At 41.2% G+C, this 21646-nt stretch overlaps 1 protein-coding gene across 1 annotated transcript in view; it reads right to left on the bottom strand.

Annotated features, from left to right (window-relative positions):
• The window catches only part of LHFPL6 (LHFPL tetraspan subfamily member 6), a 233243-nt gene that overhangs the window by 103246 nt on the left and 108351 nt on the right, over positions 1 to 21646 (bottom strand). The window lies entirely within an intron of this gene.

Consider the following 21646-nt stretch of genomic DNA (forward strand, 5'->3'; position numbering starts at 1 on the left):
TACTACCTAAAGAAGAACAAAGAGCCAGCAATCTTCGGGCATGGCTGCTGTCAAACAACATACATCAGGGACCACGATTGATTCGCTAATTTGAGTAGTTAGGACAGATTTGGTTGCTATGGCAATAAGGGAAGGGTAGTTGAAGATTTGATCAACTGAGAGATTCCTTATTCTCATGGGATTTCATAGAAATCGCCCACCAGGTTATCAACTATAGCTGTAAGATAATGCTTTACAATCACTTCCCCTCTGAAGCATTTAAATGGCTTTACCAATGCTAATTTTTAAGATGACCCGAGACAGCTAGCGGCATCCCCAATCTCTCATTAACAGCATGTTCAGTGAGGGGGTTCCCAGGCACTACATGAGTGAGAACTCAAAAATTCTAGGGTCTTCCTGTCTCTGTGACCTCTAAAGAACTCACTCTCCTAATTTAGGAACTACTTTCCCAACCTATTCAAGGGCTTCAAATAGCCATTACCCGATTACTGCAATTTTAGGTTAAAGAAAATGAGAGTCCACTGTCCTCAGATCATATCCCCCTACACTGCTGCTCTTCACTCTGGCATCCAATTCCAGTAGGAACGGTTACAAGCTGCGTACATCGTGTATAAGGATGCTCCTCCAGAAAAGACAAACTGGGAAGTCACTTCATAATCCATTATTATTATTATTATTTGGCCGTACCACGTGGCATGCAGGATCTTAGTTCCCCGACCAGGGATCGAACCCGCACCCCCTGCGGTGGAAGCATGGAGTCTTAACCACTGGACCACCAGGGAAGTCCTCACTTCATAATCCTTGTCTGAAGATATCTGAAATGTTCATCTATAGGGGAAAAAAGGTCAAATCTATCCTACGTGGTTTCAAGAGATAGAATTTCAGGGTGGCCTCAAAGAGCTGAGGCAGCGCCTTGTAAAGATCCTGGTTTGAATTAATACGAACAAGAAAAGAAAAGAATCACCTGCATGGAGAGAGTTCCTTTCCCTGAAAAATGGTCCAGCAGAGGCCAGTAACGACCTATTGAGATGTGTGTCTGGAAGATGGCCTCCCATCGCTCAGACAACTGGGCTCCCGAGCTCGGTGGTGACTTCCTCTAAGGTCCTGTGACTGTGATGGTGTGAAGCTGCTGTGAAGGAAGTGCATCCGTTCCCTGGAGCACTGCCCCCCGTGCTCCCTGAAAAGGTTTTCCCTCCTAAATGCCAGCCTTTCGATCAAAGGGGGCTCTCTTCTGTGGAGAAAGACCACTACACTCCTCTCTGTTCCTCAGCTCTGTCACTTTCACCAGGAAGAGAGGTCTGGAGACATTATTTAAGAAGCCTTAATAGGTGCAGCTGAAATATTTGTATCTGAGTTTGACTGATTGATTGATTGATTGACTGATTGATTTTCCTAAGGTTCTCGAAGTTGCCACATAATTCACACTCCCGGATTGAGAAAAATGGAACGCTCAGTCCCAAAGACAAAGCAAGAGGGGAAAAGAAGATCTCCTGATTCAGACTCACCTCCACCTGATATTGGCATACATTCAAGTTGGCAAATATTAATTATACACTGGGCACATGCCCAGAACTGTTGTGAGAAAAGCAGGGATGACATTTCTCTGTATTTGTACCTTATCGTCTTACACAGAAGACTTGAAGTACCTTACGAGTAGGATGAATACGTAGTGCCTATTTCACAGAGAAATAAGACACAGAATACTCAAGATCTCCCTCCCCTGTAAGGTGCTTATTTAGGGGAGTCATCTAATTAAGTAGTTGGGAGCCCAGGCTTTGGAATCAGATGGTCTGGGCTGAAATAACACTCAGTCAATGACAAATGGTGTGACCGTAGGTGATTTGGAATTTATTCTTATTTTATAGCATTTACCAAAGTAATTAAAGCCCTTGCTCTTCACTCACATCTCTGTATAAAATAAATAATAAATGAGGTTACGAAAGACTCCAAGATTCATCAGCAAACACATTTTCTGACCAAACCTCTTAAGCATTTATCGTATGATGATACTGCAGAATAAACTACCTTTGTTGTTCTTACGTAAGTTTTTCTAAGTAACTTTCTAGGAACCATCTATTAAATACAACAAGGGCTAAACACAGCAATTCAGCTCTATCTTTATTCATTTATTTGCTTCATTCTGTAAGTCCTACATTACTTTTTATAAACTGATCGTTGTTACTTAGGGGCAAAACGATGAAGACAACATAGAGGTCTGCCCTACTAGAAGAACAAAAGGTGAATATGGATAAAAGTAGACGAAGAGCTAGCACAACTTTGATTCTTATTTACAGAAGGAATCTGGGTCTATTCTTCACCCTCTCCTTTGTGCCCCTACTGTAAACCCTTAACTGCTTTAATTTGTCTATGACTCCTATCTTTCTTCTAGATCTTAAGTTTCCTGAGTTCGGGTACCCTGTCTTACTTGTGTTTTTATTCCTAAGGTTTAGGAATAAACTAAGGTTTAGTACAGGGTTAAGGAGTCCTCTTGCTTACCACGTTAATGCAATACTCATTCCTCTTGGTTCCATATTCCTTCCATTCGATGTCTTTAAGGTCTTTCTCAAGGGCTACCATCCCTGAAGTTCCTGAAATAGCACCCAACTGCTGTCTTTTCTACCAATCTACATAAATCCAAATCTTCATAGTTACCTTCAATATTGCAAACTTAGTATTCGCAGATCTGTGCAAGCCTCTGTATTACTGATATTCCTTTGTCACTTTTCTCCTACAGCCGTTCTGAAAATTCTTTACTCCTTGATTCATTCCTCTTACTTATCCTTTAATTTTTTTAATAGACAAAGAACATTAAACAGTTCCCTTTATAGCTGCTGTACAGTAAGCATGCATTTCTGCCAGGCCTTAATCATTTGATTCGAAACAGTGAGCTGGTGAGGGCAGTAGGGACTGGGGCTTAGCGCTTGTCAGCAGACAGGTCATCTTGTATCGAGTGGTGCCTGAAAAAAAAAAATGCTGGTTGGTTTCTTGAACTGAGCCAAGATACATGCAGTATCTTGACGTTTCTGTCACCAGCATGATACTTCCATGATGTATCTCTTCATCCTTGGCTATGTCCTAAATATAATGTCATGGTTTACACTCTGAAGTTCTTCAGGATTATTCATAGTCTCCAGGAAATTATCCCAATACAGCTTCCTAATCAAAAGTATCCAACACTACCCCCTTTTACATTCTCATTACCCACTACTTAGGACTTCTTTACACTTGATAAAAATTCTCAGAGGAAGCCATGTGTTAGAGTCTTTCTTCTTCCATCAAAAACTCAATCCTGGGCTTCCCTGGTGGTGCAGTGGTTGAGAATCCGCCTGCCAATACAGGGGACACGGGTTCGAGCCCTGGTCTGGGAAGATCCCACATGCCGCGGAGCAACTAGGCCCGTGAGCCACAATTACTGAGCCTGCGTGTCTGGAGCCTGTGCTCCGCAACAAGAGAGGCCGCGATAGTGAGAGGTCAGCGCACCGCGATGAAGAGTGGCCCCTGCTCGCCGCAACTAGAGAAAGCCCTCGCGCAGAAACGAAGACCCAACACAGCCAAAAATAAAATTAATTAATTAATTAATTAAAAAAAAAAAAAAAAAAAACCACAACGTACTGATGACTGAGCCGCACCCCGCAGCAATTAAATCTGAATGTCTACAGATAGGACCCAGTCCAGACACTATACTTTAAAATAAAAAACAAAAAACTCAATCCTGATTTCATAAGGGAATTATGTTATGATAAGCATCCTCTTTTCACCATTTGTACAGTTGGAAGATGCCAAGATACAAGAATAAAAACCCATACCAGGGTCAAAATTCAACATTCTCTTCAAGTAAACGCTGAAGCATTGTTTCCTGCGCTGGAAATGTTTTAACTAATTTTGTCTGCCTTGGGCTAGCAACCCTGTGTAAAGCCTAGAGCAGCAGTAGCTATTCTAGGAGAAAAATCATATTTATAAAGATTTAACGCTAGGGTACTAGTCGTTGCAGGAGACATTTCTCAACTCTCTTGCCAGGAGAGCTGTCCTCAAAGCACTTCAAGTCAGGCTCTGTCTTTTGTCTCCTGGCCTCTGGACAGCTCCCTTCCCCACTCTCCCCACTGCTCTCTCACTCCCGCCCTCTGTGCTACCAGCAGCCAGGAAGTAACTGAGTGCTCAAAATACTCCTGGGATTCAGATTCCCACGGTCTCTCAGTTCCTAGCGCTCCTGGCCCGACAACTTCTCTATCATATGCAAACCACTGACCACCACTCTCTCCCCCTCTTTATAACATGGTTCATGGTCCTCTGGTTCTTTCCTCCTTCAATACAACTGATGTCTTTCTTCACTGTGTTTCACTCATACAAAATGTGGGACATATCAGGTTCCCAGGATGCTTGTCTACAGTTGGGAATGACCTCTGAATGCCCCCTACGATGGCCCTGCTTCCTTGTTAGCCTTGGGAGCAAGCCAATGGGTAAGTGCTCAGGATGGAAAATAAATCAGGGGAAAGTCGTCAAAAGAGTGTAAGAGGGGCTTCCCTGGTGGCGCAGTGGTTAAGAATCCGCCGGCCAATGCAGGGTACAAGGGTTCGAGCCCTGGTCCGGGAAGATCCCACATGACGCAGAGCAACTAAGCCAGCACTAAGCAACTAAGCAACTGAGCCTGCACTCAAGAGCCCGCGGGCCACAACTCCTGAAGCCCAGGCGCATGGAGCCCATGCTCTGCAACAAGAGAAGCCACCACAATGAGAAGCCCGCGCACGGCAACGAAGAGTAGCCCCTGCTCACCGCAACTAGAGAAAGCCCGCACACAGCAACAAAGACCCAACGCAGCCAAAAATAAATAAATAAAATAAATAATAAAATTAAAAAAAAAAAAAAAGAGTATAAGAAGCCCTGTCTTTGCAAGACCACTCAGGCTAATGGAGTGAACCTGTACTAGACATGTGTGGTTTCTGATTGACCAACTGAGCTCCATCTACCTCCTCACCAAAGTGAAACAGAATCAAAGTAATAATTAAAGACATCTCGCAAAGTATTTGCTGAGTATCTGCTGTGTGCTAGGCACTAGGGAAACCAACGATGAAAATGCCACACAACGACTCTTTCTACAAGGCTCTTACAACCAGTTGTGGTCTCAGACACAGACACTCACAATCACACTGCGATGGCATTGTTACTACAACAGAAACACATGCAAAGCGCTATGAGAGCACGGATAGCCAGCAATTAATTATGCCTCGAGGAAGAGTCACAGGGAATATTCAGAAGGTACTGCCAGAGGCAATATTTTTTGGTTTTTTGTTTCTTATAAATTTATTTATTTTATTTATTTATTTTTGGCTGTGCTGGGTCTTCGTTGCTGCGCACGGGCTTTCTCTAGTTGCGGCGAGCAGGGGCTACTCTTCATTGCGGTGCGCGGGTTTCTCATTGCAGTGGTTTCTCTTGTTGCAGAGCACAGGCTCTAGGCGTGCGGGCTTCAGTAGTTGTGGCGCATGGGCTCAGTAGTTGTGGCTCACAGGCTCTAGAGCGCAGGCTCAGTAGCTGTGGCGCACGGGCTTTGTTGCTCGTGGCATGTGGGATCTTCCTGGACCAGGGCTCGAACCCGTGTCCCCTGCATTGGCAGGCAGATTCTTAACCACTGCGCCACCAGGGAAGTTCCACAAGAGGCAATATTTATCTCCCAGACTTAAAGTGAAATGGCATTTGGGGTTAAATAATCAAGCTAACCATTTCATCTCTCAACTCACTTTTAAAATACATATAACCCAAGTCAAAATAGGCTATCTAAAATGAAAAATTCCTTTGGTAAATTCTGACTAAACTAAATGGGCAAGGTGAACTCTTTTTCTGTATCTCTCATATGAAATATAATGTTTTGTGCCAGGCACATTCAAATAAGTGCAAAGGAAAACCATCTAATATGTTTAATTTGTTAAGAAATCTCCTGTCAAATTTAGAGAATAACAAGATTCAATTTAATTTAATATTTTGCAATTTATTCTGTTTATATTCTGTTTTTTCACACTGTCAACTTTTTAATCACCATTGTGTGTCAGTTTTTTTCTATGATAATTAAACACTGGCTGCTAAGAACTAAACTAAAGAGGAAACTTCTTTTAATTACAAACAGACTTTAAGAAATTCCAATAAATCAAAATGAAAATTTATTTTCTTTTGGGATTTAACAGATTGCATTTCAGCTACACACACATTTCTAACTTACTAAGGGGCGGCATGGGCACACCTGCAAATTCATGTTCCATGATATGGAGGACAGATTTTATAATAAATAGTTAAAAAAAACCAAGATAAATAATATGAAAAAGTTTGATACTTGGTTCAACAACTTTCTAAACCTGAAAGCTAATCTTAAAAAGCATCTGAGTGAAAAAATACTGATTTCAAACCAAGTGTAATAATTACTCAGGTTTTAGGTAATGCTTTTCAATGTATAAAATATTATTACATAATAAGAGTAAACATTTCAATTAGGATCCAAAACAGGAATCTGATCATCATTGTAAATGCTCTCTTTTCCCTCGCTCTTCACTTCAGACCTTCAGACATTTGCTCAATAAATATTCATCGTGTATCTACAATGAGCAAAGCTGTATTCTAGGCGCCACGATCTATGAGTGAAAAAAAAAGAGAGTCCTCCTGAAGGGACTTGGAGACCAGCCAAGGAGACACCAACAACCATAGTTCAGGTTTGGTAGAAGTAGAGGCTGGATGCTGGGGGAATGTCCAATCAGAGTGAGGAAGAAAGTCTTCTGGAGGAAATGATCCCTGTGCTGAATTTTGAAAGACGGAGGAATGAGGAAGCATTGGCCAGAAGGAAGAGAGAAGCCTATTTCAGGCAAAGGAGGCAGGAATTTCTATTATTTCCACTTTTCCACCTTGAAGACATCACTGAAATCCGTTCCTTCCTCTCCACCCTCACTGCCACTGCTTTGTTTCAAATTCTCAACATTTTCTCCTGAAAGACATTAATACACGCATTTCCTAGAGGCTTTGGGTACCATGGTAAGCTGGGCAGAAAGGAGAGGGATGTCACTTGCCCACGGCAGACAGCAACGATGCCGTAGCAGCCCCGTTATCCACACACAGGGCATCCGGGAGGTTCTACAAAAATGGTCACGAGATAGTCCCGGTGCCACAGGTACTCTGTGCCTCTTTGCCTCCCAGCCTCAGCTCTGAACCCCCTGCATATAGATCTATCAAGAACACATACTGATCTGCTAAGTTGGATTTTAGCTGGCTTTATGTTATGTACTGTTAATTATACATGTATTGTACCATGTGTATTATATGTATCATTGGAGACCAGGATGGTCAACCTTAGAAATCAACCAAGGCACTATAATTCATTTTTAAGGCATTAGAAAATGTCTTGTAGTGCAAAACTTCAAACTAGTATAAACATGATTATCATTCCCGTTGATGGTTATCCTAGAAAAATACAAAGTTTTTTCAATAAAAAGGGACTTATTCTAAAAAATTTTTTCAGCAACGCATCATCAAATGATCCTTATCCTTGTGGTGTGGATGGGATACAGGGAAGGCATTTATTCTTTTCCACCTGGTCTCATAGGAAGGGAATAAATACTCCAGACAGGTGAGGTGGTACTCCCAAACCACACAGCAAACTGGTGACAGAGCTGGTCTGAAACCTGACTCCCGGGTCTTCTGGTTCTCAATCCACTTTTCTTTCGCCTCATCTCACTGATCCTGGACTTTTAATAGTTTATAAACATGCCTTCTTCCTGTGGCTGAGTGCATCCTTTTTCAAATCCATCCTATGCAGTCACTGGAGAAAAGAATCGGATTATAAAAACTAAAATCGCTGATTAGTTGAACCCAATTTAAAGCACCTTCCCCTCTTCGGTTACTAGCATCCTTACAGCTGCCACCTCCGTTTGCTTTCTTAAGGGCTCCTCCTCCCCCCAGATGTGTGTAAGGAAGACTGTGAGAGTCCCCCCCCCGCTGCAGAAACAAATCTTCCCCCTTTCTCACTTTCCCGGCGTCTTTGTTGTTACAGGACTCCTGCTTTAAAGTCTGATAAACACCACATGGCTCCCACTCGTTTTATTTATTTCCTGGGGAATATGTCAAGGCTCAGCAGTGAGAGCAGGAACTTCTTTTTTTCTCTTGATGAACTTGCAAGGTTTCTTCTCTTCTTTTATTAACCGTAGTCCTCTGCACCGGTACAGCTCTTTCTGCAACTGCAGCTAAAATCCCTTGAAGGTATTGGCACTCCAGCGATAAGTTCTCATTATGTGAGTGGTAATTACAGAATGAAGGGGACAGCCGAAGGGGGAGGGTGGCGTGCGAGTGACAAACGGACGTTTTCATGGAGCTCTCCTCTCAAATGTGAGCTCTAAAATTGGCCCAGGTCCTCTCTGCATCTACACCAGCAAGGTTTTTTTTTTTTGTTTTTTTTTTTAAAGAAAGCTGCGTTTTATAGCTACTTTATTTATTTATTTATTTATTTTTGGCTGTGTTGGGTCTTCGGTTCGTGCGAGGGCTTTCTCCAGTTGCGGCGAGCGGGGGCCACTCTTCATCGCGGTGCGCGGGCCTCTCACTATCGCGGCCCCTCCCGTTGCGGGGCACAGGCTCCAGACGCGCAGGCTCAGTAGTTGTGGCTCACGTGCCCAGCCACTCCGTGGCATGTGGGATCTTCCCAGACCAGGGCTCGAACCCGTGTCCCCTGCATTAGCAGGCAGATTCTCAACCACTGCGCCACCAGGGAAGCCCCCAGCAAGGTTTTGATGCCACCTCAGCTGTCTCCTTCAAACAGGTGTGCTTTAAGAACTAAAGGTCTTCAGGGCAATGCCCAACTCTTCCAGAATAAGGACGGGAAGACACAAGATCAAATACACACAGGCTCACGAACACACACAAATTGAACACAAAATGCCACACGGAGACATGTATTATTAAACTTGCAGGCAATCACTGAGCTCCTTAGAAACTCCAGAGTGGGAGAATGAAAGCCAATACTACTTCAGCTGAAGGATGTGGCATTTTTGTTCCCCTACAATGCTATTCAAACTTAATTTCTTCCAATATAAATGTGTCCAGTTTCACTTTTTCTATAAGGTTAATCTACAAGATTTTACAGAGTTGAGCTCCCTAAAGTCTCCTTTCTTTCAGGGGCATTGACAGCAGTCTCCCCACAATGTCATCCATAGAAGTCCTTCTTGGGTCACTTTCCATGAACCTGTCACACACCGATTTTCAGTACGAAATAATCTTTCACTGGACAGGAGTAGAAAGTAAAACTCAAAACAACTGTATTACTTAGAATTTATTAGAGCCAAATACTATGTCCAGTTACAGAGTAAATGCCATTGACATTATTTCTAAACTGGAAGCCGTGCACAAGTGCTACTGGGCTACAAAAAAAAACACTGAATGGCTGAAAACTCCAAGTGCAGGCGCTCACATTGAATGAAGAGGGCGGTTCCGAACGGAAACGGTATTTACATGAGGATGTAAATATCAACAGGTAACTCCTTGGCCAGTTGTTTGCTGATACAAATTCTCACAAATTTATAATCAGATATCCAACTTAGCACCCTGGCAAAGAGCAACTTTAAAGCTTAATAAAACCATCAATGCTACTTTAGAATCTCTTTGGATTCTTTTTGTATGACTAAGGAGTACGTTAAGTCCAATTTCTTTCTTCCTCGGTTCTTCCAGAGAAACAAAAAGAGAAATGGGGAGGAAAAAAAAAACTTTCCAAAACTTGATGACCATCTAGTAGATTTCCAATTACACAAAACGTCCTCAATATGTTAGGACAGAGTTTGGAGAGAGGGTAACTATTCAATACACAGTCATTGATTGGAGGGCAAGGGTGGATAGTTTATCTTCCTGAGTAACATTGCAATTGCAACATCAGAGGTATTCTGCCACAAGCCTACAGATATTTTATGGGTATGCCTTTTCTTTTTTTTTTTTGGCTGTGTTGGGTCTTCATTGCTGCACGTGGGCTTTTCTCTAGTTGTGGCGAGCAGGGGCTACCCTTCGTTGCGGTGCGTGGGCTTCTCACTGCGGTGGCTTCTTTTGTTGTGGAGCACGGGCTCTAGGCGCACGGGCTTCAGTAGTTGTGGCGCACGGACTTAGTTCCTCCGCAGCGTGTGGGATTTTCCTGGACCAGGGATCGAAACCATGTCCCCTGCATTGGCAGGTGGATTCTTAACCACTGTGCCACCAGGGAAGTCCCCAGGGTATGCCTTTTTTATGACCTGTATTAAACGTTCTGTATCTTGTGGTCTGAGAAGATGTAATAAAAACTTTTAAGTAATATCACTTTAGAAAGAAAAGGAATAAATTGTCTACTTGTAGTAATACAGCTTTTCTATTTTACGGACTTGTTTAAAATAACAATACAAATTATTTTTCAGTTCCATGGCGAGAATTTCACTTGCCTTTATTTTTCCATTTTTCTTGGTCTAAGTCAATGTTCCAATTTTTTCATGTAAGAAGGAACTTGGCAAGACAAGTAACAACTTTTTATTTTTATTTATACTTGGTCTTTATCTCATAATTTAAAATGCCATGTTATTATTTGCCCCTCATTTGTTTAAACAGGATCTCTTTTTAAAAAGAAGAAAATAGTGTTTCTTCACCATCTTTCTTACTCTTCTGGAGTCAAATTAACAAGTCAGTCTGAGTTTAATTTCGAGACCCCAGCAAGTAAGGGAGGGCCTCCTAGATGGATGATGGTGGAACTCAGCCTTCCAAGAAGGAATTTGTTTCACAGGTCAATGGTTCTTACATTTTAGGTTGAAACTGTTAAAAATAGACTCCAACTCTGCTCTCCCAGAGAATGTTACACAACACATCTCAGATCTGACCCAGAAATCTGTGTTTGTGATAAGCTTCCCATCTGATCTTGATTCACGTGGTCCCAGGACCACCCTTGGAGAACCACAAAGTAGACATATGGGGGAGTGAATCTGGGTGGGGGGCGACCGACCAGGCAGGAGGAACCATCTGTGAAGCTACAAAGTAGGGCAGTGTACATGGCCACTGAGGGACCGGGAAATCATGAAGGCCCTGCTTGCCATGTGGAATGACTTGAATCTGATCGTGAGTGTGCTGAAGAATCCATTTCAGTGTTAAAAAAATGAGAAATGAGAACAGATGTGCTCAATAATTTAATGATAGTAACAAAGCTGAGAATCAATCCTTTCAATTTGATTAGTTGATCCATTTTTTAAAGCCATGAAAAAACGAGAAATACCTTTTCTGCTGTTGTTTTTCATGCAGACATTAATGTCAGAATACAATGGTTTCATATGCCCACCAAAATCTGGGGGGTGCTATGGTGGCAGCATACCTCCTAACAGATGATGCCAGGTGGCCCATGGATACAGCAGACACCGTCTACAGCAGCATGCAAGGGGGCTTCCAAGACAGCACCCACCTTCCAGTTGGCACCATGACATATTCTGGGACAGCCCTGCCTCCCAGGGGAGACCACCGGCGGCTGGGAGATGTCAGTTAACATCACAGGGGGACGCCCACATGAAGTAGTAGCAATGGGCTATCATGATCAGAGTATAAATGAAGCAACACCAGTCCCTGGTCCAGTAAAAACGTCAGAGGACTCATCCCACACCACCTAGGGAGAGCCCAGACAATGACAAGTGACAGTGATGCCTGGAATAAAGGGCTGAGTTCACGGCATCCTTGAATAAAGCAGCTATCTCGTAAAAAAAGCATCCCACGACAGAGGAAATGAAAAATCACGTAGGTGACAGTGTGTGCTTATATCTGTGTCCTGACTATATATTACCAGTGATTTTTAAAATTATTTCATCCAAAGTAAAAAAAAATTAATTGCCTTTTCCCATAAAATGATTATTTACTATTCCTATTAATGAATTACAGTAAAAGCATATGATCAATAATGTATTTAACCTAATGGAGCATCTATCCTGTTTTTTTAGTCTGTATGAGAACATCTACTTTTATTTAAACATATATTAATTAAAAATAAAAATCTGAACTACAAAATAAAAAATAAGCTCTATTTTTTTGTTTTTATAAATTTATCTATTTATTTATTTATTCTTGGCTGTGTTGGGTCTTCGTTGCTGCACGTGGGCTTTCTTTACTTGCAGTGAGCGGGGGCTACTCTTCCTTGCGGTGCGTGGGCTTCTCATTGCAGTGGCTTCTCTTGTTGTGGAGCATGGGCTCTAGGTGCGCGGGCTTCAGTAGTTGTGGCACACGGGCTTAGTTGCTCCATGGCATGTGGGATCTTCCCGGACCAGGGCTCGAACCCATGTCCCCTGCATTGGCAGTTGGATTCCTAACCACTACGCCACCAGGGAAGCCCAAATAAGCTCTATTTTAATTACAATTATTCAGAAACTATTTGAATAAAGGTTTGCAACTAAAATAAGATACCATGTGCCAAAGAGGTATTTGGTCTTTAGCATAACTTCTAAATTCTCACTAAAGATCTAGTAAGAATTCGGCTAAGTAGCCTAAAGAGATTCTGCTGAAGGTAATGAAAACCGAATTGAGGGCAAAGTGCATTCTTATTGTTTTTTCAAGTTTCCAGTATAATTTATATCAACTGTAGCATCACTAGAAAAATGTCTGGTTAAAAAAATTTTCAATATATTTCAGGGGTGAAGAATCTATAAACCATATTTGCAACGCGACACCAACAATAATATTTAATAATGTATGTACTCAATATTACAGAACCTGTAAGGAGCCTCCTCCCTCCAAGATGATAGCAAACAAAGGATCCCAAGCTTAGAAGTAGTGTCCTTCATATCTAACGAAACACGCAGCCTTTGGGCCTCATTAAATGTGAGGCCCACTGCTTCAGTGCAAAGGAGGGTGTTTGTGGTTACATACAGTGAATGTCTGATAAGCTGCTGACAATATTTGCAAATAGTAACAGATCAAACAAGGGTAGGAAAAGAGAAGTTGTGACACTTTAAAACTTCATTCTTGGACTTCCCTGGTGGTGCAGTGGTTAAGAATCCGCCTGCCAATGCAGGGGACATGGGTTCAAGCCCTGGTCGGGGAAGATCCCACATGCCGCAGAGCAACTGGGCCCGTACGTCACAACTACTGAGCCTGTGCTCTAGAGCCCGCGAGCCACAACTACTGAGCCCGCGTGCCACAACTACTGAAAAAAACAAAAACCAAAACCTTCATTCTCATTTCCCTTTGCACCTGAGCACGCATTTTATGCTTTCAGAACCTTGTTTTCTCACGTTCAGCCCACCCAACTCTCCCCCACCTCCTCTGACGTCACCACCACCAGGTCCCCCCCCGGCCCGGCCCCTGCTTCTGAGTTGTGACACTCATCATGCCCCGATTCCTCCTCCATGACTCTGAAGCTTTTCTGTTCCATCTCAGTCGGGCTCTCTCCTTTGCATAAACCACTGCTGTATATACAATCAGCACCACATCGCTTGGTTTATGATAGCACTTCATGTGCCTCTGCCTCCCTCTCTAAGTAGGTTTCACGGGAAGGGACTTATTCCCAAGTATTTTTAGAATTCTGTTAGCATCTCTACCATGCGAACTATAGAATACCATGTTTAGCAGTAGGACTTGACCTGCAAGCGTGCTCTTTTTCTCAGGAGGATTTGTGAAGGGGAACACGCCTCTGTTACTGAATCCCCCAGCTACATATCCTAGGATACTGTCAAGAAGGAAGAGAGTCTTCTGTTTATAAACCAAGGGCACTATCGTAGGACATGGGAGTCCATCCCCAGATGAAACATGTTGTCTCTTGTTTGCTGATACACCTGCTCCCTAGTTAAGTGGGAAGAAAATGTGACTTCTGAGAGGAAAAAAAAGACCCAAGGATTTCTCGGTTCTAGTTCCAGCTTTTCTCATGGTTTATGAGAAGCCCCTTAGCATGGTGTCATGGAATCAACAGGTAGCTAATAAGTAATGAGGGTCTCACTGAGCACGAATCATCTGTCTATTGATTTCCCTGAAAGTTGGTAATGGATAAACTTATCCAAAAAGAATGTGGATGGAAGTATGGAGTTACAAGCCAATCAATGCCAATTTAACCGCACTGAACTGGAGACCAATGTCCAATTTTGAGAGGAATTAAACTAAGAAAATGTTTCAAAATGAGGACCATCTTCCCATTTATGAAATCGAACTAAAGCATGATCAGTGTTTATTGAGCACTTACTATGTGCACAGCACCATTCTAAGAAGGAAAAGGGAAGGAGGTCTTTAAAAAGTGAGTGTCCTGTCCTACAAGGAGTTTTCACCCTGTGATTAATGGAAGTTCTGAGAAGTGATATCTGAATGAAATTTAGAATACTCACAGAAGGCATTGTGGAAGTCATTGGATATTTATTGGATTTTTCTTTAGAAAAGCAGAACTAAACTGTAAACATTTTCTGAGCCTCTGTGGGGTGCCAGGCACCATACCAAATGCTAGAAATGTAATAATGAACAAATAACAGTTGAAAGAAGTCACGGACTAGGAAGGGAACTAGACCTATGAACACACAAGTGTTAACTATACAACTTGTATACTAACAGTACATTACATGTACTTTGGATGGATATTTTGTCTTTTTAAAAATCTAGCTCCATTACCTGGGTTTTAAGATGAACCCACCTAGAATGGTCATGAACAGAGGAAAAGCAAGACAACACAAATGCCGTTTTGGAGTGAGAGGTAGGACATAACAATTCAGAAAACATCTCTTGAGTGCTGGGAAAATCTTTGCAGAAGTTGACCCAAAAGTACTTTATCTCAATTCATAGAGGAAGTCTCTGAGCCCTTCCCCAGAGGAGTTCAATCAGCCACAAGATCAGGCAGGGACTGCAGTTCCAGAGCTGTCTCAGGGTCACTGCAAAGCTACTGCGTGATCACAATGTGAAACAGAAAAACAGAGACAGAAATTAAAAGGAAGGACAAGGTAGGAATAAATAACAGACATCATCAACAGTAATCAGCACTCTGTGTAGCTGGGTCAGTAAACATATATTAAGGGCAGATCAACATTGACAATCCCCTGTGACTGACATGAACACACTTGAGATGCAAGTGCCAGGGCAAGGCAGAGACAAAAACCCATTAACATGGATCCAAGCACATTTATGACCTATTTCACGGCCCGAGTTTTTAAACTTACAGTATAAAATCAGCCTTTTCCCATGTTATTGGAAACTCTGCAACCAAGTTAATTTGACAAACTGGAAAATATAGATAAAAAATAAAAATAAAGAGAAACTCCACCCATAATTCCACAAGCAACTCCCATTAATATTTTGGCACCGATTCTTCCAAAGGTGCCAGTTGTAAGAAGGTCTTGAGAAAGTCAAGAGTATTAGTGAAGACCAAGAAGAAGAAAATCTGAAGCTGGACTTGAACTATGAGAGATACGTAACGCTAACCTCCTGGATGAAGATTTTTATGCATATTTAAGTGAAAGTGCTCACCACCCAAAACACATGATAATTCCATCGGAATTTTATACTAGCATCTTGATACAGAAGCATCTATATCCGGCTATTTATATTAGTATTAATATGTATGTTTCATACAGAGCATCCACTTACTGTAACTCTTTTCAACTGGCCCTGACATTTGTCCACTGTTATCCAAGATAAAGGGTCCCTTCTGGCACTCTTAAGAAGGAGGGATACCAAGGTGAACCGCCATTCACTGTTACCCCCAAAAGGATTTGTCTAATTAGCAGCTCGTGAATAGGTCATAGAGACAATGCCACAACAGGAAGATCTCTTGTGTGGACAGAGTCCTTTCCTCTCACACGGGCTCCTTGGTTTAAGAGTCCAACCTTTTTCACTAGACAAAAATCCCTGTAGAAAGATTAGCCCCTGGAGATGGTAAATCAAAGCAGAATGAGGCAACTATGCAAACACAAAGAGACTACAAGCTTATCTCTTACCAATATTGCTAAAAGAACAAATCTTGGAATCATAGAACTTGAAATTATTTGTAAAGGTCAGAAAAAGGTACATGTTGCAATGTCATTTTAGTATTGAAAAAAGTGGAATTAACTGAATATTCATAAATAATGAATGAATTATGACATAGCTATAGGGACAAAGCATTATTTAGCTATTAAAAATATATTTCCTAGCGTGAATATTTCAATCTAATGTATTATATATTTATATGTCCATATGCAGGTATTTATATGTCCATATGCAGATAATTATATGCAAATTATTGAGTACTGTGCACTGGTTTTCTCTCTTATTATAGTTTACTTATACTCTTAAGTTTGTCTAACCAACTTGTATTAGTCTTGGAATAGAAAAAAAATTGTAAAAAATGTCCAAAAAGAGAGGAAAATGCTAATTTTATGATAGTAATTGAAAAAAATCAAACAATTATATAAGGGACAATTAAAATATAGTATTTTAGTTGACAGTAAAAAAGGACTAAAGGAAACTACTTTAAAATATTTGTTCAATAATCATTCAGCCCCTATTTAATTTAGCACCTACTTTATACCAAGCACTGTTCTATTCCTTGAGTATAAAGTGGTAAATAAAACATACAAGATTGCTGCTTTCCTGGAGTCTACATTCTAAATGAATAAAACACAATGACCAAATACTTAAAGAAGCAAGGTCTTTTCAGATACTGGTAAGTACCATGACGAATGTGATGGAAGGTAAGTGGGAGGGATGGTGCTACTTTAGACCATGCAATTAGGGATTGTTGCTTTGAGGAAAGAGATCTGGGATGGAACCAGAACAGTAGGAGAAAGCAGCCAGCACGTGAGGATGTCAGGGCAGGGAGGAATAAGTAACAATGAGGATAAAGACCCCTAAGTTAAATGAGCTTGTTGGGGCTAGAAAACAGAAAGCAAAAAATGGGGAGATGGGTACAAGATGCATTCAGAGGAACAGGTAACAGTCAGATCATGCAAGGCCAGAGGAGTGAGCTTGTATTTTATTTTAGTTAATGAGAATTTATTTTAAGATTTTAAACAGAGGTGTGACATCATCTGAGTACTTTTTGGGAGAAGAAGAAACATCAAACATGACTCCAAAGTTTCGAGCTATGGCTAGATGGCGGTGCCATACTGTGATGACCACTAAGAGGGGCACACATTTTAGAGGAATAGAATGTGGATCTAGGGAATCAAAAGTTGGTTCTGGCCATGTTTTGTTGGACATACCATGTGGAGTGCCTAGTAGGCAATTGGCTATCTGAAGCTCGGTGGAGAGGACTGGTGAAAAACTTAGGAATTATTGGCATGTAGATAAAATTTAAAGCATGGCTCCAGGGACTTCCCTGGAGGGCAGGGGTTAGGACCGTGCGTTTTCACTACCGAGGGCCCAGGTTCAATACCTGGTTGATCAGGTAACTAAGATCCCACAAGCTGTGCAGTTCAGCCATAAAAAAAAAAAGGACTTCCCTGGTGGCGCAGTGGTTGAGAATCTGCCTGCCAACGCAGGGGACACGGGTTCGAGCCCTGGTCTGGGAAGATCCCACATGCCACGGAGCAACTAGGCCCGTGAGCCACAACTACTGAGCTTGTGCATCTGGAGCCTGTGCCCCGCAACAAGAGAGGCCGCGATAGTGAGAGGCCCGCGCACCGCGATGAAGAGTGGCCCCCGTTCGCTGCAACTGGAGAAAGCCCTCACACAAAAACGAAGACCCAACACAGCCAAAAATAAATAAAATAATAATAATAGTTAAAAAAAAAAAAAAAAAAGCATGGTGCTGGATGGAATCACATATTCCAGAAGAACCAATCCTGTTCAAACTAACAGGTCAAGCAGAAGAAGATGCGAAAAATAGCTGGTGAGTTGGAAGATTAGGAGGCCACGATATCTTGGAAGATGAGCCAAAAGACTATTTCAAAAAGGAGAAATCATCAACATGTCAAAAGCTGCACAGAGATTTAGTAAACTGGGACAAAGAATTGGCCACTGGATTTGTAACACAGAGGTCATACATGACCCAGACAACGGCAGTTTTGGCAGAGTGATGGAGCAGGATGAGGAAAGAGAATAGGAGAGGGGAAAATAAAGACAGCAAATATAGAAAATTCAATTGTGTGAAAGCTGGTAAAGTAGTAGCACTTGGAAGGGAATGCAGAGTTTCATTTAAGAAGGGAGGTACAAAAGCCTTATAAGTGAAAGAGAATGGATTAGATACAGGACTCAAGTGGAAGGTCATCCTACAGCCATTGTAACAAATGGGGAGTCAGAGAATACGAAGCAGATGCAGGTAGCCTGGTAAACATTATAGAGGATGGGTGGGGGGAACTTACAAGTTTATCTTTCCAATTTTAACTGTAGTTACTCTGATGGGTTGGATTATTGGTGAATTTTACTTTAGTGTTATAACACATTTTTGAATTTTCCAAAGCTTCTGTAATGAATATATACTATACTCATAACAAAAACACACATTGATACACCAAAAAAGTTTTTTAGTTTGATTTGATTTATTTTAAAATGAGTTATAACTGACATATAATATTATATTCATTTCAGGTACATAACATAGTGACTTGACATTTTTATACATTATGAAATGATCATCACAATAAAACAAATATTGAATGAAACTTAAAACCACACTGGAAACATCTGAAAACTTCAAAAATTGTAATGTTATACGAGAGATTTATTTGAACATACATTAAAAAGAGAGCAAAATTTTGTGGCATAATCTCTGCCCTGTTTTAGCTCTTCAGCTGTCAAAAACACTTCCCATCTCGTCTATTTCTTTCTAGGGGTTGTGTTTGGGGCAAGGGCTCCAGCAGCTGTGCCATTGTGTCTTTGGAACTCAACCAGAAAATGGAACTTTTCTTTGCCCCTAACTCAAGTCTAACATTAAAATGTCACATACACAAAAACAATAGATCTAGATTATCCCAAACTCCTGTCTTCCTGGTCACAAATTTTTAACAAAACTACATCCTGCTGCTTTCCATTCAATTCTGCCTCAGGCGAAAACATTTTATGTTGTCATGAAATACACAGCTTATTGGTACAGTTTCTATTTCCTCTTAATTTTTTTTTTTTTTAGATTAAATACTGATGCAGTTTTCTTCGTTGGTTTCAGAATCCACATAGACCCCATTTAGGGTTTTACAAAAGCACCAAAAATCAGTGCGGAGAGGAAAAAGATGGAGCCTCCAATAGGAAAAGCTTATGACTGAGAAACAGGAAGTAGCTAAAGACAGTCAGTCATCACTTGTGAGTATCTGTCGCCCTATTCCCTCCATGGAAGAAAACGTCTTGAGACACACGGAGCCCAGTTTGCCTTTAACGTTTGTGAGATGTTTAAGGTAGTTTAAAATCTGGCATTCCATAAGGAAGAAGGATATTACTGATCACAGCCACAAGAATTACTAGTTATCTTCTTAGTTGAATAATACGTTATTTTTCTCAGTTTAAACAGATTCACTTGATGGAGTACACTTACACAGGTACTTTTTTGTAGTTCTACTTTCCAAAGGTAGTTTTCTAAATTTCTCTTTAGTTTGCTGCAGTTGTAAGAAAATTTAATGAAAGGAAACCCTGGCTGGTCAGAAAAATCATTTCTTCAACAAACTCAGTATCGTGAATTATAAACAGGGTGGATTCTCTTGGGGAAAATCAGCCACTGATGGAAAATTCACACTGCACCTTCCTCTCTTGCCTTCCCTCTCCTCTTATGCTTCTCCTCCCTCCCTTCCTATACTGAGATGATTTATTTTCCTTTTTGGATTGTTTTCAATGAACATGAATTTCTTCTAAAAGATCCAAGCATCACAGCAGGAGGCTGTAGCCAGTTATGAGGGTTTTACATACCAGCCTTCATCTCATCCACATTTATAATAAACTACTTTCGGGAATATCTTTCATTATATGCAGAAGGGTGAATATCAAAATGAGGAGGCGTAGGCCTGTGTGTGGTAGGCGAGTTCCCTGGAGATCGGTGTATGCGACTGCCTACCATCACCCTAACCTTCAGAATGACTGAGGGGGCTTTTTTTCTTCCCTTCCTTGCATCGCAAGAGAGAACTTACTGATATTTACAGTGATGAAAACAAATGACCAAACCTGGCAGTTTTCATCTAGAGTCAATTCACAATTATCCACCCGTAAGCCTGTGGATTTTCCACAGCCGATTTTCAATTCCAGAAAGGTTTCTATTGATACGTCCTATCCTTCAGGGTCATTCTCCCCTCATTAGTCAGTTACTGCTCAGGGAATACCAAGGACATCTAATATCAGATTAAGCAAATTATGAAGGAAAATAAATCAGCAGGAAAATTCATATTGCATACAAAGCACAAATAGGAATGTTTTTGGTATACAACATCCTTTGTATTATCAACACCACCACTTTCTAACTGAACAAAGGCATTTTAAAACTCTGAAAATTTTATTTGTATATCAGATTCAGAGAAATGAGTTCAGCTATTTTCCAAGTATCTTAAAATTAATTATCTAATTTATAAATGATTCAAGGAAAATCTGTTCTTCTGTCACCTGATAGCCATCTTTTATTCATTTCATTAGCAGCACCATGGGACAATGGGAAAGAAATAGGGAAAGAAAGATAAAAACCAGTTCACTTTGCTACTTAATAGGTTCCTGGAAGAATTCTGGTAAATTCAAGACCAGACTAGAAAGTAGACTAAAATAAGATTTCTCCATCTTCTACCTTGGAATTTCATTTATTTATGTGTTCCTTGGTTTCTGCCACTGTGAATAATCAAGAGCTAGCCAACAGGAAGGCAGCGATGAAATTCAGTACATTTTCAAGGAACAAAACAAATCAGGATAGAACTAAAGGAAAATGATGAATAGCTCCAACTTTTCAAACTCTAGAAATTGTAGTGAAAGAAATTTAGTTTGCTTTGACCCCCTATAACATTTACACCTATATCACCAGTTTGGCACTTAGCACACTGGCTTGTGCCATTACTGTTGTTAGTAATAATACCGATCTTTTACAAAGTTCTAGGCTGTGAAAGGCTGTGTACCTTTCAAACAATGTTTCCAATCCTGACAACATTCCTCCAAGATAAGTATTATCATTCAAATTTTATTGATAAGAAAGCAAAGGTTCAGGGGTAAGTAACCTGCTCAAGGCCATCAAAGTCCCTTGGGTCAGGGGTGCACAAGGGTTGGACTCAAGACTGGTTGACCCTCAAGCCCTCTCCACACAGCTTTTTCAGTGTCAGGGGGTACTGGTTACAGGTCTTATTCTCCTTCCTAACAAGACTGTAAGCAACTGATGGAGGGTGGGGTTGGAATCCTTAATGGGACAGGGACCTGGACGTTCCATATCTTTGCATCACTCATTGTCTCCTGGGCAGTGCGCTCAATAAATGCTATTGATTGTGGCTCCATCTTGGTAGGGGATTTTTAGTTGTTTTGGTGTCATTTTTGTTTCTACAGAAAGGCCAGCTGCAGCAATGCAGTTGCTATGTGTGGGGATAGTAGTGATTCTGCTACCAATGGTATAGACTGTGTCAGCTAACATAATATTTTTAAAAATGTACACAGCCCTGTGCTATCGGTTACAGACAGGCAATATACACACCAATCCATCCCAGCGCCCACTAGGAGCAGGTGCAGGGGTACAAACTGTATCATCCCAAGCAGTCACTGAGTATCACTGCCAATGCAATGACACCGGTCAGGGTGCCTTGCTCCACTC

The sequence above is a fragment of the Balaenoptera borealis genome, assembly GCF_965194805.1.
Source record: "Balaenoptera borealis genome assembly, chromosome: 18".
NCBI classification, from domain to species: Eukaryota; Metazoa; Chordata; class Mammalia; order Artiodactyla; family Balaenopteridae; genus Balaenoptera; species Balaenoptera borealis.